Source organism: Mus caroli, chromosome 5 (genome assembly GCF_900094665.2).
Source record: "Mus caroli chromosome 5, CAROLI_EIJ_v1.1, whole genome shotgun sequence".
Lineage (NCBI taxonomy): Eukaryota > Metazoa > Chordata > Mammalia > Rodentia > Muridae > Mus > Mus caroli.
The window spans coordinates 94,978,173-94,990,964 of NC_034574.1; the positions used below are offsets into that span (position 1 = coordinate 94,978,173).

At 46.7% G+C, this 12,792-nt stretch overlaps 1 protein-coding gene across 2 annotated transcripts in view; it reads right to left on the reverse strand.

The window, feature by feature from the left end:
- Positions 1 to 12,303, reverse strand: part of Wdfy3 (WD repeat and FYVE domain containing 3) — a 237,989-nt gene extending 225,686 nt beyond the window's left edge. For both annotated transcript variants that reach the window (XM_029478035.1, XM_029478028.1), the window contains exon 1: positions 11,971 to 12,303. The gene's annotated coding sequence lies outside the window, so the exon portion shown is untranslated. The remainder of the gene's footprint in view (positions 1 to 11,970) is intronic.
- Between the last annotated feature and the right edge of the window lie 489 nt (positions 12,304 to 12,792).

Genomic DNA, 12,792 nt, shown 5'->3' on the forward strand with positions numbered 1-12,792 from the left:
AGATTCACTGTAACACTACTGCAGACATGAGTGACCTCACCAAGGTACCTCTAGATTCACTGTAACACTACTGCAGACATGAGTGACCAACCAAGGTACCTACAGATTCATTGCAACGTTTCCACAGACATGAAACAATCTTGACGTCTGTTGATGCTTGGGTAGATTTAAAACAACGAATATGACACCCGTCTATCCAAGCTAACTACCTACCTATCTACACATAAACTATCCGGCCCTGAAAGATGAGATCTTGTCGTCTTGATGAAGCTGATGGGCATTGTTCTCCGTAAACTAACCAGACACATAGGGAAGGAACAGTGAAGGACTCCATTTGCACGAGGATTTTCAATGGTGGTTACTACATGGAGGGGTGGTGGGAAACAGATAGATGTAGGTCAAAGGACTCAAGGGACAGAACAGAATGAAGAAGTCTAGGGTTCTAATGTAAAACATAAAGATGGCAAGCAGTAACATTATAATGCCTAGGACACTCTTGATTTCAGTTGCTCTTCCACTCATAAATATGAAAACAAAGGAGCTAGGGGCTCGGCTCACTGGCAAAGTGCCTGCCATTCAAGCATGAGCTCAATCTCCAGGGGCCGTGCTGAAATGCCTGGGAGCTCAGTGCTGGGAGGTAAAGATGTGGAGGCTGGGCCTCACTGGCCAGCACGCTAGTGGAATCAGAGAGCTCCAGGTTCAGGGAGAGATCCTGTCTCAAAAATAAGACAGAGGGGGCTGGAGAGATGGCTCAGTGGTTAAGAGCACAGGCTGCTCTTCCAGAGGTCCTGAGTTCAAATCTCAGCAACAACATGTGCTCACAACCATCAATAATGGGAGCTGATGCCCTCTTCTGGAGTGCATGAAGTCAGGGTACTCATTTACGTAAAATAAATAAATAAACCTTTAAAAAAATAAGGTAGAAGTCACTCAATGTTGACCTCAGGCCTCTACATAAACTCCCATACACGTGCACATGGATTTGCACACACACACACACACTCACAAACAGTACCATGGATACACAAAATTTTTGTCTACGCATATTACTTCGTTTCTATTCATTAAGTTTTAGGACACCCACCCTAAGCCTCTTCTGACTCAGAGAGTAGAACCAACCAACTTTTAATTTCTATAATCTTGGTATAAGTAAACCTTACAGGTTTTGCCAAGGAAACTCTCTCTCAGTCCCCCGTCACCCAGACCAAGTGTCACTTCAGGGTTCTCACAATCACATCAACGATGATAACCTCCCAACTCAGTAAGCATCCCCAGAACCGTACACACCAGGCAGTTACTTATTCTCCTATCTCTTACCTGTGCTACACAACCACAGCCATATAAGTACATCCTAGCATCACCAGGGATGAACATTTAGGAAGAATCACAGAACTTCATATTAAGGATTGCAGTATCATGTGGGTCTCAGGCAACTTTTAATTTGGTCACTACATGTTACGAAAATAAACCACAGAACACAAAGTTACTAGGCAGTCTATGCACAACAATTACTCTAAATATAAATGAACGAGCTTATTTTTATTTTACCCTTAATGCCGGGCACAGTAGAGAAGCCTACAATACCCCAGCATTCTAAAGGCTGAAGCAGGAAGACTTTTAGTTCAAGGCCAATTTGTGCTCCAGAGGGAGACCCTGTCTCCTAAACCAAGCACAGCATCTGGCACACAAATCACCTAACCCTGTGTTCTATAAGCAGTGGTCATACCATAAGAACATACAATTAAGAGTCAGAGATACTGAGACGACACTCAAAGTCTGATTATAAGTTTAGGTAGGGATTTCTAAGAGGAAGAGAAAAAAGAAACATGTAAGACAGACCCCCGCAATGGTGAAGCTACACATTTCCCAAGCGTAACGTTCAACTACTATTATTCTATTTTGTTTCACTATTTCGAAATCGGGTCTCATGATGCCCAGGCTGGCCTTGAACTAGCTAATGTAGCAGAGGATGCTCTTCAATGTCTGAACCCCAATTCCCACCCTTGCCTCAGCCTTCCCCAGGCTGGGATTACAGGCAGGCGTGTAACACCATGCCTCATCTTATTCAGTGCTTGGGGGGGGGGAGTAAGGGGGGACGGGGGAGTAAGGCGGGGGCTGGGCTGTAACCCAGGCCTCTGTGCATGCTACCTAAGGATTCTACCAAGTAAGATAAATCCCAAGCCCTACACATTTATTTTCATAAGATTAATATAATTTTATGATGTTATTATACACATACTACTCAACTGCATAATGAAAACCAGCTTCATGCCTTGTTATATTTAAAGTACAACATTATGCTGACTGGCCACTGTATGTGATAGTGGTGTTTAGTGATTCATCTACATGCGCTATGAACATATGCCCTTTCTTCCCCCAAAAGCTCCTCTCTACTGAGCATGCCCTTAACAGTCACTATCCCTGGCTGGTGACTGAATACATCTTACTCTGTATTTACATGTTAGGGATGAAAGTACCCAGTAAGCCAATTTAGTACTTATTAAAAGAGGAAGTCTTAAAGAAGGATTATGGAAAAATGCTATGCAATTAAAATTTTCACATGACACTGTCCATAGCTATGACAGATTTACCAAGCTGAAAATAGCCAGCTACTTGCCCAGTTAACTATCAGCAGAAAATATAGGAAGAAGCCCCTTTGGTGGGCTGCTTAAAGGAGATACAAGACAAAAGTATCAACATTCCTGCACCTGCCAACATTGTTCCAAGTGAAGAGATGAGATGCTCTTAGGAATAAAACATAAGTCACTCATGCAATTGCACAAGCAGTTAGCACTTGGCTGCTAGCTGGATGATGGAAGAAGAGACTGCTCGCTCGCTCGCTCTCCCTCCCTCCCTCCCTCCCACCCGCCCGCCTGCCCGGTAACTTCTGTGCATTTATAAATACTTGAAAGTAATCACTAAGGTCATAAACAGTTTTAATAAATATTCAGTGAAATTAAAACAGGCAAAAGTGTCCAAACTTGTGCTTAAAATATACTAAGTTATTTTCATAGTTTGAGAAAATACCTACTGTTGCAAGAATTCTTGTAAAAGTGCTGAGTCCTTTGCAAAAATAGAACACGTCTTGTATCACAGCTCTCGTGTGATTTATCTACACGGGTACTTGGGGTTAGAGCAGGTTAAAAACAGTGGGTAACACAAAATTGCTAGGCCTAACTTTCTAATAGACCCAATAAAGGCCAAGTATTAGATTCTTCTTTTCCAATTGAGATTGTAGACTTGCTCAACGTCCACACTGGCTGAAGAGGAGGGAAACAGGCCAATAGGAACCTCCGACTTGAGATTAAATATCAACTGCAGCACAGGCCAGGAAGACACTTCATAAAGGAAGAAGAAGCTGGGATGCACCGGTACCGAACATGTACAGACTCATCAGGTGTCAGAAACTACCTTGTCACATGATCTCCACTCACATCTAAGTACCAAAGGCTTAAAAAACTGAGCATAGCAAACGAAAGCTATGGGGAGGAGTTTGGTTGTCAGTATTAAGTCCAGGGCCTAGAATGGAAAGGACTGGCAGAGGTTAGACGGGCTAGGACACAGGAACACAGCTCTGTAGACAGAGCACAGAGGGAGGGAGGAGCCTTACCTCTGAGCTTTAGTGTGGATCTCTTATAATTAGTAACAAATGCATCCAAACACCAGTTCTCAACCTGTGGGTCTCAACCCCATAAGGATTGAATGACTCTTGCACAGGGGTCACCTAAGACCATCAGAAAATACAGATGTTTACATTACTATCCATCCACACAGCTGGCAAAATTAACAGTGAAACAATTCTACGGTTAGAGGTCACCACACAAGGAACTGTATTACAGGGTTGCAGCATCAGGAAGGCTGAGATGCTGTAAAGGGACAAGACCATACAAAGAAGGACCAGGCTGATAAGGTGCCTTTGTAAATGCTCATTTAGTAGGATTAAGAACCACTCTTTAAGCCTACTGTGCCTTCCCACATATCTAGCCGACTTAACGTTTCTAAACTCAGCTTGCAATCCAGCTTTCCCCGGGCTGGGAACCGGGTGAAGCCCCAACCTTGCTGGAGTAGGGCAGCTCTGAGCAGCACACGGCTCTGTGGTGGAACACCAAGAAGACTGAAATAGAAATGACTAGAGGCCTTAACGCTGGGTAAAACCACACAGCATACTCAAACACACTAATACACAAATGGAAGCAAAGTTAAAAAGCTTAACTAGAGGTTAAAACTTAAACAGGAGGGGGAAAAAAAAAAACCAACTCACACCTTTTATTGAAAAACCCCAAGTGCATGAGACAACTCCAGTAGAGAAATAAAACCAAGACCTCCTTCACACGGAAGTACTAAACCCAAAACATCAGTACGGGAGTCTTCGGTGAAATCTGCAGCTTAGGTGGTCAAAACATAACACATTATGCGAGATCAATAACCCAATATTTATGAGCTGTTGTGTTCGGCCTACTGGACATGATGCCTTTTGGTTAAACAGTAATGGGAGGCAAGACTCCTGTGACTGACAGACCTAAGTGCTTTACCTCCAGACTTACAGCCTCTGCAAAGTCTGCACTGAGGTCTCCCAGTGCCCTTCCCCAGAAGTTAAAAAAAAAAAAAAAAAAAAAAAAAAAGCAGGAACTTCGGGGTTTGGAAGTCTGAGGTGGCTAGAAAGGCAGGTAGCAAACGGTTAAGTGCCCAGGATAAGACTAAAATGCTCCAGAGTTGAAAGGTCTCTTGGAATTTGAGACATCTAGACTCAACCTCCTGCCCCCACCACCACCGGCAAAGTCCTAAAACAACCGGGTTGAGTAAATAAACTACTGGATAATTCCTTGCTCAGCCAAATGAAACAGTCAGAAACACCACTGGCTGCATTTTGGGTGCTAAATTTTTTAAATTCTGAAAGACTAGTGTTTCTATATACGGTTATACAGAATTTATATTCTGGACCTACCAATGTTTTGCAAATAAAGACTAATGAAACACAAAAATTAACCTAAAAAAAAAATCCCCTGTATAGAAAGGCAAAGGGGAGAATGAATGAACTGAGCCCCCTGTAAAGACCCCTATATTAAGCTTGGGGTGATTTGTCCGTTTCTTTGCTACTGTGGCGTTTCCTAAGCATTTCATGAAATGCTTTACAGGATTTGGGGGACGTCTACTTGAGGGGAGCAGATGAAGAGCTATCAGAGTCGGCGCGTGGCTATGCACTTGACCATTCCTATGTCCTTACTGAGCACGTATGCACATAAAACCCTCAGTGTGCGGCCGACTACGACTCCACATCCCAGGGAGCTATGAGTAGTGTCACAGGGTGTCTACTACCCAGTTACCAACGACAAATCCCATTTTCATCAAGTCCATCACATCACAAACACTAACCCATTGAAACAGGAACTCTGAAACTGAAAAGAGATCTTACCCTCTTCCTCTGCACCCCAAATCCCCTGGCCTATGAACTTGAGATGAACAAAGGAGTGAGTCTCTGTACTAACACAGCAGGCCACGGTGCTAAGGGCGCTTAAGGGGCCAGCGAGGATGGCATACTTTGAGCCTTCAGGAGGAAGTCAGGAGCTCATCTCTGTCTATGCAGAGAATGCAACCTGGGCCAAAACATCCTGCGCTTAGAAATCAAAGTCCTAGTCAGCCATCACTGGAAAGAGAGGCCCATTGGACATGCAAACTTTATATGCCCCAGTACAGGGGAACACCAGGGCCAAAAAAATGGGAATGGGTGGGTAGGGAAGTTGGGGGGAGGGTATGGGGGACTTTTGGGATAGCATTGGAAATGTAATTGAGGAAAAGATGTAATAAAAAATATATATATATAAAAAAAAAAGAAATCAAAGTCCCTACAAAGGACGCAGACTGCTGATCCCCTCGACCTCTCTGCAGCCTGCCGGCCCCTTCTCTCTGCACAGGACACACACCCTCCCTCCCAGGTCAAGTCTCAGCACTAATGCTCCTGCTCCTCTCGGATCTACAGCTTTTCCTCTCCCCAACAGCTTCAGATTTCTCTACCACAAAGCTTTCCTCGCACAGTCCTCTATAAATGGCAACGCCACCCACGTAGCACCCCAGTCCTGCCTTTACCCCCCTGGCTGAACCTTGCCTGCTCCTCTATGGCACCTAGGGCACTCCAGGGACATGGGGAACCGACGGCTTTAGTGAACACTGTAACAGGGCACAGAGTTGTCTATGTAACTGACAACAGCATGCGATTTTTATCAATGTCTCCATTGGAGCTGAGTTAGAACACTCTACTACCCTGCGTGTGGGCCACAGCACATAGCAAGTAGTCCCTGAACAAATAAATGGTGACCAGAGAGAGGACTGGAGGAGCTGGGGTCACGTCGTGTGGACATTTGTATCCACCAGAGCGGCCTGCTTTCGTAGAAACTGGGCACTAACTCAAGAGATTCAAAAATTCTATGCAGGAGGGGGAAAAAAAAATCAGTGAAAGGCTGCTGTTTCATAGTTTTCAAAATTTGAATAGAGACAGAATATATTATGGAAGGGGCATCTATGGGGAAATTGGGGTAGAATGGAGCTGCTGGGATCATCACAAGATCACTGTAATCTGTGAGCAATCAAACACGGGGCTAAAAAGCAGTTTGGGGGGAGGAGGAAGAGGCTGATGAGGAGCAATATTTAGAAGACAAAGGCAGGGCTGGAGAGATAGCTCAGTGGTTAAGAGCACTGACTGTTCTTCCAGAGGTCCTGAGTTCAATTCCCAGCAACCACATGGTAGTTCACAACCATCTGTAATGGGGTCTGATGCCCTCTTCTGGTGTGTCTAAAGACAGCTACAGTGTACTTATGTAAGTAAAAATAAATAGAAGATAAAGGCAATTGGACTGCGACATCTGTGACTGTAGATCTGAGGACTCCTCAGGAATAAGTGAGGATTTCTGGGTCTTGATCTTGTAACAGCACAGGAGACAAAGCATAAAAAGCTAAAAAGACAGGCACCGCGGCTAAACTTCGGGGGAGAAGGAACCAGTGAAGAAGGCTTCAGCCATGTTGAGGTGGACAGGCAGACAGGCCTGAGCAACCGCTCAGGGGCTACACATGGACTCGCAGCTGGATATCAGGACACAGATCTAGAACTCAGCAGTGTGGTTTGGGCTGGTTCCGCTCTGTTTTATTTAAACGGCAGTTGGATATGGAAGACAGCACTGCCAACAGTCAGAACACTAGCTATCAGGAGGACAGCACAGAAATTATTCTACAGAGACCAGGTCTCAAAATGAGAAAAGGAAAATTACACTTCTATTATTTCAAAATGCTAAGTGAATGGCTGGATATCAGATATGCTTCTTCTTGTGAAAACCTAAATATCATCTCATATCAGCACAAAAACCATAGCTTTACAGGTTAATAAATAGTGCATAATTTAAAAAAGCACGACAAAAGATGGTAGCAATAAATACCAAATATACTTAACCAAGAACATATATTAAAAAGCAATGCCACAGCAGGTGGTGGTGGCACATGCCTTTAATCCCAGCACTCGGGAGGCAGAGGCAGGCGGATTTCTGAGTTCATGAAACCACCAAAAAAAAAAAAAAAAAAAAAAAAAGCAATGCCACAATTTTATTCCTATAGTGATTATTTTTACAAAATCTGAGGGTAATATCAAAGTCTACACAATTAAATGTATTCAATCCATAAATGCCCCCACCTACAGCAAATTATCAAAATAACAACTCAGTAACAGAGTATACGTTTGCTGTTTGGCTTTTTCTCCAGTTCTACTTGTATTGGCAATCCTAAGTAGAGGTTAGGTTGCACAGCGACCGTGGGGCTGATCATGGAACAGCATCAGTAGTCAAACTTCTGTGCATTCTGAGGGTAGACACCCCGAAGCCTAGTCACCCCACTTACACTCTGGATTTCTCCAGGTAAAAGGCACTTCTTGCAGGAAGTCCTGAACAATCTGAGGTCTGGGTTCTTGGCACTCCCCACCCCATATCACCAGGGCAAGGCCCTGCTCAGTGGTCTCTTTTACTCACCTCAAAGCTCTACTGCAACAAGTATTTTGCAAGCTACATGCACATGATGTTTGTTACGAGCTTCCCAAAGGTGTGACCCAATGGCCAAACAGGTGAGGTCATTACACAAGCAGGTCTGACATCCCGGGTATTCAAGTATAATTATTCAAGTTTGCAATCTGACTACTTACATATAAAGTTCTAACATAGTTTACAATTTCTTCCTAATTGATAATAATGTAGTATTCTAAAAACTTTTAAGTGCATTTCACTATTAAACATTAAATGCTCAGAGAGTTGGAATGATGGCTCAGCAGTTAAAGGTACACACTGCTTTTCAAAGGACCTGAGTTCAATCCCCAGCACCCCATGTCATGAGTCCCACAATGGCCTATCACGCCAACTCAAGGGGGTCCCACACCTCTCTGGCTTCTATGGGCACCGGCACACACATGTATACATAGTTAAATTTAAGTATTTTAAAATTTTAAATGTTTATAATGAATAAATATAATTGAACCCAACATTTTGCCTACACTAGAACTACAGCATGCCCTCGAACCTGCCACTTAACTGAGGCTCGCCCTAAACTCCAGGTTGCCTGCCTCCACCTCCCAAGTGCTGGCATCACACCTGGCTTCAGCTTTAGAACTGTAAGAAATCAGTCCACTAAGCTTTAAAAACAAACCGTGGTGAAATCTCTTCAGTGCAAAGTCGAACTGAAACCCAAGCTGCACAGAAACGTGCAATTTTTTTCAAGCCTTTGTAAAAGCTGGAACCAAAATTTCGTAGTGATCTCTTTACTAAAAGCTAACTTCACAACATGAAAGGTAAGTAAAACCTAAGCCACCCGGGAAACACCCTGGATTGTGCTATGGCCATCACAGTGAGACCGTAGCGGGCAACTAAGGCAAAAATGAGTTTTGAGGAATGTCTGTCCTAAACTTCCTGTTGTCCCAAATACTACTGAAAATAAGAACTACGAAGTCAAAAGTATTAAAAGCATCTGACCACATAATATCCACACAATAAATGGCTAAAGTATTAGCCAACAAGAACAGGTGCTGACACAGGAATGGCGGCATTGCTGGCAGGCATGCTAAATGGTCTGTGGATAAAAGCACACTGATACTCATGATAGGACCTTAAAGTCCCACCTCTGCATATTAAGTCAAGAAAACCAGACCTGTATGCTGAAGGTTAAGACATCTGTACGCGTAACTAGCCAAAATCTGTATCAATCACGAATAGATAAAAAGTAGGACCATGCTAAAGAGTCCCAGTGCTTAGCGGTAAAAGGAAACTCAGTGCTTGCTGGAGCTGGTTGGTACCAGCTATACAGAGCCCTTGGGTGAGTTCTCAGGACTTTCTCATGTTGTTTTATGAAGCTTAATACAGGCCATGGTGACTGTTACCCTAGTTGTTGCCACAGTTGTTACCATTTACCAGCCCGTGGCGATACCACTGCTCTATGGCACAGGCATTACACTAAACGCACGAAGGCACAAAAGACAACATTCTGCACCACGATGCATCTGGACGGTGTTCCACAGAGGACGTTAATGGTTGCCAAGGATCTGAGGACTAAGCAAAGGGGCATGAAGGGCCTTCCTAGGGAAGTAGGAATGGTCTCTGCTTGTCTGTAAGACAGACCACCCAACTGCACGTTCAGATAAAGCGTCACTACATGGAGATGATTCCCCAGTAAACCCAACCTGAAAAAACCGAAATTGGCCATTAACTTGTGAATGGCGCCGTGGGCAAGAAAAGTATCCGCTGTGCAGAAGGGGCTGGAACTCAGAGCAGAGCCAGACAAGCAGACTCTACACAACAGTCATGATGGAAACGCAACGGTCTATGCTATTGGAATCACAGAAAACAATAACACTAGAGGGTGGGTGGTTGGGGAGAGGGATGCAGCGAGAAGAGCTTTGGGGTGTGGCTGCAGAGCTGTGTGCATACCTGGGTCACCCCAGCAAGCCCGTCACTGAACCCTCTGCACTGCAAGCCCATGGCTCCAAATGCCATGCCATTCTGGTTTTCACATCTAATTGGTATCCTAAAACATCGGTCATCACTGCCTCTAAACTTAAGATAATCTGGGTCCTAGACTTTCCCTAAAGTTGCCTAATTCCCCATCTGGTCAATGGGATCAACATCTTCCCAGTGTCTGAATGAGAATACACAAATGAATACTTTACATGCATGCTATACTGGGATCCTCTCCATCTTTCCGTGGTACACTGATACACTCTCCATCACAAGCATTAGACAGAGACAGGTGGAAAGTACACAAACTAATTTTTTTTTCCTTAGACTTGCCTGCATCTACAAGGCTTAGCCGTTCACTCTCTTCTCAGCCTCCCAGTACCTGGCCAACAGGTATGAGCCACCACACCCAGGTAGGATATTTACCATTTTTAACTATGATGCCCAGTTGTTTACAATCTTTTGTGGTTCCAGATCAAATGGGGGTGGGGCAGCCCCGATGTAGGCTACATTCTGAGGATAATTTCTAGAAATTCTAGGACCCCACTGACTGCAGCACCTTGGTGATATTTAGGACGCCAGAGGTAAACAGTGAAGACTTGTGAAGCTCAGCATCCTCAGAGTACAGAATCTGATCCTGGAATATTACACGACGGTTTAGTTTTCTTTCATGTCTTTCCAAGTTACTTCAGAGCCTCGTGTTCCTTAACTCATAGCACATTTGTAGAGAAATTTTGTTAGAAGCATATTTTTTACATGAATAGATTTCAACTAAGGAAAAGAGAAACCATTTAAAAACCTGTATTTCTAGTTGCTTGAGGCAGAACTGCTCAAAGTTTTAGTTCTCAAACCTAATGAAATACAGGTTTTTTTTTAAACACTAAATGCATATCAAGCTAATTCTTACACAGCAGGGTCCCATGATGAGTTTTATTTAAAGAGGAATTTACTTTTACTAGATCTATACACTAACAGACTATAGTCTTTTTCCTAGACTCTACACTAATACCACATCCTGTTTTTCTGTAAATAAGTAAATTTTTCATTGTTTTGTTATTTTTACTTGCTTTACATCCTGACAGTGAAAACTGATCTAAACCTGCCTGATAGAGGCCAGCCTGGAATCTGCTGTCTCGACGCAAGGGTTTTGTTTTTCTTTTTTTTGTTGGGTTTTCAGACACCATAATAACCACTTGGTACTGACCAACCCATAGCTATTAGTGAACAAAAATAGTTTTTCGTATGCATAAGCACCATTTTTTCCCACAGAAAACACTTAGCCATCGGTGAGGTACTGAAAATCCATGCATTCGGTAAACATCTGCTTGATCTGATTCTATTCTATTATTTCTACAAAGGAAGAACTCATCATCTGTCTCTCCGACTCAAAGAGTCAAAAAATCAATGGAACGCAGCACCTCGGATGCGACCATGGTCCAGAGGGCTCTGGTCGGAAAGGTCACTGCTGCCTTTTCAACCCCGCCATAACCGCGAATGTTGGTGATGCCACCACATCCCCGAAGCAGGACAGAAGCATCCCAGGTCCCTTCCACAGGGAAGGGTTTGCAGCTCAGGGCGTAGAGGGATGAGCCAAGAGAGGCCCGCGGCCCTGGAGACGGCGCCCGAGGGATGGAGGCCGCGCTCCGCTGCGCCCGGGCGCGCGCGGGTGGGGGCTGGGGGGTCCGGGAATGGGCACCGGGAGGGTCCTCCCGAGGGGACCGGCATGACCCCCACCTACCCCGGGCGCCGCCGGGTTACGCCCCCGCCCTCCCGGAGCTGCGGTCGCCTTGCCCCCGCCTCCCCATCCCCGAGGCCCCCGCACGCCCCTCCGCCGGCCGCCTGGGACCAGCCGCCGACGGCGCCCTCTCCAGGCCCGGAGGAGGACGCGGGTGGGGGAGCGGCTGGGCCGCGGCCTGTCCCCGCGCGGACAGCGCCTCCGCCCCGCAGGAACAAAGCGCGCCGCGGGCAAGCCGGCGAGCGGGCAGGCAGCACTCACCGCGGACGCGCGGGCCGGGGCGCGGGGCCCGGGAGTCCCCCCAGGCCGGGCCGGGGCCGAGCGCTCGCTGCAGTCCGCGACCTGCGGAGCCGGGGCGGCAGCCGTGCTAGGCGACCGGAGCAGCGACGCCGCCGCCGCTCCCTTCTCCCGCCCGGGTCCCTGCTCCGCCGTGTCTTCTCCCTCGCCGGGTCCCCGCCGCCGCCTCAGCCTCGGCGCTGCACGGGCTGCTCCTCTCCATCAAGGCCGGGCCGGGCCGCGGGGAACATCCCGGAAAGTGAGGGCTGGTGGCCGTCTCCCGCAGCTGCTGGTGGCCATCTTTAATCCTCCTCCTCCTCCCGCTCTCCCCACCTCCCGCGCCCGCTGACGGACGGCTCGGGATCCTCCTCCCGCTCCTCCCGCTCCTCCTACCAGGCCGGCCGCAGAAACTGCAGCCGCGCGGCCGGCCCCTCCCGCCTTTCCTTCCTCTTTCCTACTTCCTTCCCTCGCCGCGGCTCCTGCTTGCCCGCACCCTGGACAGGCGCGCAGCCCAGTCCGCGCCCCGCGCCCCCTGCCCTCTGCCCTCGCCTCCGGGCTCCCGGGTCCTCTGGCGCAGCGCTCACCCCCTCCGCCGGCTTCTCGGGGGACCCTGCTGAGAAAGCACCGCTGCGCGCCCCTGAGCCCTACTCCCATTGCTAGATGCTGTCACCAGCGATGAAAACACGCGAGCCTGCGTTCATTTTACTCCAGCTGGAGTACAAAAGAACTGCCCACGCTAGCTCTTTCACTACGCGGCCTCGAACCCCCACCTCCTCCGGTGCGGATCAGGACCCAGGAGTTTCCAGT